Genomic DNA, 5,204 nt, shown 5'->3' with positions numbered 1-5,204 from the left:
ACTATAAATGGTTCTATAGTCTATAAATTGGTCAATATTGTGAACTATAAACTAATGTATAGTCTAAACTATAAACTGAAACTGTAGTCTAACTTATAAACCAAACTATATACAGATCTATAGTACAGATTATAGATCGATCTTTATTACAGACTATAAACAGATCTACAATCCAAAACATAAACTGATCTATAGTATCAATCGTGGTCGAATCTTTTTCGAGATGCTAACATCAAGTATACGGATTCAATAATGATCTAAACTGGTCCATAGTTTCGGCTAATGTGTGATCTTTAGAATACATTCTCTAATTGCTCTGTTCACATCATTACAAAGAAAATCTAATGCAAACAATGACTTTAAATGAACAAACAAGCGTAAAAAATTGGCACCAACTGCTACAGCAATTTTTATTTAACTTTTTTTTTTTGTTTTTGTTTTTACTGTTTTTGTAATCTCAACAACGGCAACCAACATACCACACAACGGCTCACACACAAACATCTAATATAAATACATTCTAAACATATTGATTACGCTGCTTTCCTTTCTTATCGCTAAAGTTTCATCTTAAAAGTAGAAAAAAATAATCTTTCCAAATAGAGTTGTAACAATATTTGTTTGACAACGAACATGTGTTTACATAAATTATGTTGTGTGCAAACATGTTGAAGTTGAGTGAAAACTAGAAGGGAACATGTTGTATCACAATAGTTTATCACAAGGGTAACATATTAAAGTTCTATCATGTTGCCATCACTGAAGAGAAAAGTTGAAGAGAAAAAGAAATGAAGTCATACATGTATGAGTGTTGTGAGTCCAACTTAAAGAGTTGCTTTCATTTTTTCTTTTTTAATTTTTCAAAAATAAAACGAATGTTTTATCAAAAATTTGATTTTTTTTATTTTTTATTGAAAAAATAAATTTGTACAAAATTGTTTTTAAATTAAAACTTTTACTAATTTTTTCAAAAATACAGAAATTTTCGATTTTTTAAAAATTTTAAACTCTTCTCCCACCATATTTTAAGGAAAAAAGCTTTGTCCAAACCCGTTCTATAGTTAGGAGTTATTCCCTTTCAATTTCCAAGGAATTTCGCTGGAAAGCTTTTGGAAAATCAGACAGCATGAAGGGACACCTGCCTGTCTGGCTGACAGTGTTAAACTCACACACACACATGTTTGTATATGTATGTTAGTTGTAATGTGGACATTTCCTGCTACTGTTAAACATGTTCTAGTCTACAGCAAAATGTAAATATGTTTGAGTGTTAGTATTGCTTGTATGTTGCTGCCTAAAGCTAAATGTTCTATGTTGTGTTTAGTTTGGACTGCGTATAGGGTTTGCCAATAAAAGCGGAATTTAAAATTTGCTTTATTTTTGTAGACATTTAAGAATTTTGTGTAACAAAAATTTGTGTAATAAACCTAAAATAAACGTTTAATACCTTTATAAGTTAAACAAGTTACTTGACTATTAAAAACTATTAATTTATTTAGTTCTTTTTGTGGAACAGTTGATCTTGCTGATCTTACGCAAACCTCCTCAAAACTTTCCATTATTTTTACAAAAATCATTGTTAAATGAAAAAAAAAAATATAATGTTAATAAACGTTTTTAACTTTTGTTTATCTTCAAAAGCATGCTTTTAAAGGTCTCATTTATAAAACTAATTAACAACTCTATTGTCGTTTAGTAAAAATATTTTTATAAAAAAAAAACAAAAACAAAAAAAAACAAAATACTTAGACGCCAGTACAAAAGTTTCCAGTGTTTTGTTACCTATGGAATTTTTGATTGAACGGAAATAGAGGGGGCAAAGTACAAACATTTTTTCGATATTCATTGTGAACTTAAAAAAGTGCAATTATATTACACTGTGCAACAGTCGAGGGCGTGAAGATCACAGAATACGGTCCCAAACAGCTTAATTTGGAAGAGCAACTTCTCGGTATCTGTCTCTGTTAGTATGTTAAACATTACATCATACTAAGGCAACTTTCGGGCCTGTTGTATACAACTTTCAAGAGAATTGAACTAACTACCTCCACACCCGACCGACTTATATTATGTCAACTAGACTACCGAAGCCACCTATTCTTCTCTACCTTTGTTCACTTATTGAATTAAATATTCCGAATATTTTCCACAGTTTGCTATACGAACTTTGGAAAGAATTGAATCAATTTAGAAAAAATTATGCAAACCCTACTATTTTCTTCTTATTATGTTTTGTAATTGAACATTCTCTGCCGACATGTTTGATGTCAGACAATGTACCAAAAATTTTGAACATTTTCTAAGAACTTTTATGAGAACTTTGGAAAAAAATGTTGCACATTCTATTACGGTTTCTTACACGACAACTTAAAGAGTTTTCGAATTTCATAAAAATTTTTAACCGACATCAGTCAGATACAAAATCGTAAACCTAACCCTATATCTTATTAAAATCGTCCAAAAATGTTCACGTGTTCGACAAATTTCATAACATTTTTTAACCGACATCAGTCAGATACAAAATCTTAAATCTTATTATATCTTATTAAAATCATTTTTGGAAGATTCAGCGGATTTATGTAATGCTAGTTGTAAGAAGTTTTCGATTCATACAACTACCCAACATCATCAACATGCTTTTTAACTACTGACCAACAAAACAGTTGGATGACAGCAACGTAAAACCCAAGCAACAGCAACTTGCTGCTTTAAATCTCGTACACATTTATCAAACTTCTGTTACAGTTTATGGCCTAAAGTTATCAGACAAATTTAAGTCAAAAAAAGCTTAGACACACCACACCGTTGGACTATTTATTTATTAGTGTATGATTTGAATATTTCTTGAGGGTTCTGTTATTATTTATTATTGTTTTTATTTCAATTTCCTTTTTTAGAAAAAAAAGAAAAACGCACAACCAGCTGTGCTCAGGAGAGTGAATAAGGTTGAGTTAAGAGAGTTTATGTATATTAAGCCAAAGCAGAAAAAAATAGAGCATAACACAACAAAAACAAAAGCAAAAGTCCTCCATGTATAATGCTTAATCCTCTGCAGTTTAAAGTTTTAAACATTGTTATTGCTGCTGTTGTTGTGGTATGATTGGCGACGTTGCAGAATATTATTGTTGCTGCTGCTGCTGTTAGTTGTTGGTGGTGGCTGGTGTTGCTGTTTGTCTGCATTTACTCAATTTGGAGTGCAGATTATGTATGATAATGATGATGATGACTCTGGCTGGAGAGCTAAGAGCCAGCCAATATAGTAAGTAGTAGTTGTATGTAGTTGTACTACAACTACTGCCTCCACTGACTGCCTGATGTGCGGCGGTGCTATGCTTTGCTGCTATTCTATACTCAGTGCTGTGGTGAGCTGTGCGGTGTTCAGAGTTTTCTATACACTTTTTAAACTTTTTTATTTTGTATATTTTATACACTTTTTTGTTCATTCGTCTTGACTGCATGGCCAAGATATTGTGTGTTGCTTTTTACAGTGCCTCAGTTACGTGTCGCATTTGGTTGGGTTCACAACTCAACTTGTATCGAAAAAATACAATAAAAAAATAAAACGACAATTTTTTTCCAAACGACGTGTGTCAAGATACAAAACAGAGAAAAAAAAACACCATAAGAAGCAAAAACAAACAAAAATTATATTAGTGAAATGAAAAAATACTAAACGTACACAAACAAAATTTTTCAAAATCGTTAAACAAATTCATCATCTCTACTCACCTGCCAGACAGACAGACAGCCAGCCATACAACAACTATTAACAAAAAAAGTGACAAATCAAAAAAAAAATCGAAAAAAGCTCATTATATAACGTTGGAAACCTATTACATAATATGAATAAAACTGCAGAAAATAACATCATCGTTTAAACATCAACTAAAACAATAATCATTGTCATTCTACTGCTCTCATATCTACAAAATTAAAGAATTTTTTTGTGTGCTAAAATTTAGTTAGTTTTAAAATCAATGAATGAATGAATTAATGAATAAACGTACGAAAAATGGGTGACGGACTGAATGGCCAAGAAATCACGTAACGTTGAGTTAAAGTGCTTAAAATACATGACAGCGATGTCAATGCTGATATGATGGTTGTTATTAATTTTTGTTTTTCATTCTTGCACTTTTTCCACGAAAAGCCCAAAGCTTGTTTAACCAAAATCCAAATAATTTATTAAATTATTCAAATAAATTAATGTTTAAAGTGGGGCAAAGTCATCAAAAAAATAATATTCCAGAAAAAGTTTTAAGAAAATGTGTTAAATAGTCTTTATTATTTTTCATTTAAATCCTAGAAATACTTGTTTTTCAAATTCTGAAAAGAAATTTCTACACACATGCATTTTACTTTGGTGTATGAGCTTGTATATATGTCTGTATGTATGTATGTACTTATTTGAAAATATAACTATTAAAGTGTAATTTTTTACTAAAACTTGGTTAATCCAGTGTAAATCAACTTCCTCGTGTAAAAATTTTTACAACCCCATCTGTGTTTTATCGTATAATTTTCCCCATAAAAATTCTTTTTTACTCTAGTATGAGTAGTATCATCATAAAGAAAAAGCTCTCTTATGTCATTGCTTAAAGACTCTTTTATGTTAAGTTATTGTTGTAGTTATCACAGCTTTAAGAGTTTGAGTGCTAAAGAGAGCGACAGCAAGTTTATGAAAATCGAGTAGTACGATAATATTTAACTCTTTTTGTGCTAAATCTCTTTTGTGAGTTTTCGTTTGTTGTTGTTATTTATTTTTTGCACTCACCTGTCACTCGCCTGGTTTGAAGTCGTATTTTAGTTTGACATATAAAACTAAGCACATGGACAGGCCGATGTTCAAAGGTTACCAGATTGTAAACGTAGAGTTTTAGGATAACCAGTTATCGCTATATAAAATATTGTGAAATTTTAAAGCCTTAAGAATTGTGCATTTAATAATTTGTTCATAATCTCTTATCGCGATACCGAAATTTTTAAACGAATTATAAGTTTAAAATGGTTTTCGGAACTGTATTCAATTATGAATCAGTAGTGGTGAAATTAGTTCTGTTCAAGTTTTGTTCTAGTTCTGTTCTAGTTCTGTTTTAGTTCAGTTCTGTTCTAATTCTGTTCTAGTTCTGTTCTAGTTCTGTTCTAGTTCTGTTCTAGTTCTGTTCTAGTTCTGTTCTAGTTCTGTTCTAGTTCTGTTCTAGTTC

General features: G+C 30.5%; 1 long non-coding RNA gene across 4 annotated transcripts in view; it reads left to right on the top strand.

Annotated features, from left to right (window-relative positions):
• The first annotated feature begins 3,228 nt into the window (after positions 1 to 3,228).
• Positions 3,229 to 5,204, top strand: part of LOC124420707 — a 19,921-nt gene continuing 17,945 nt past the window's right edge. Inside the window, exon 1 of one of the 4 annotated variants that reach the window (XR_006941315.1) lies at positions 3,229 to 4,267. This is a non-coding gene — a long non-coding RNA (uncharacterized LOC124420707). Of the gene's footprint in view, positions 4,400 to 5,204 lie in introns of all 4 variants that reach the window. The other 3 variants (XR_006941312.1, XR_006941313.1, XR_006941314.1) reach the window with 3 other exon arrangements.

This window comes from Lucilia cuprina, chromosome 6 (genome assembly GCF_022045245.1).
Source record: "Lucilia cuprina isolate Lc7/37 chromosome 6, ASM2204524v1, whole genome shotgun sequence".
Classification (NCBI taxonomy): Eukaryota; Metazoa; Arthropoda; class Insecta; order Diptera; family Calliphoridae; genus Lucilia; species Lucilia cuprina.
The sequence above is the reverse complement of the archived record's forward strand: the minus strand, read 5'-3'. Positions and strand labels throughout refer to the sequence as shown.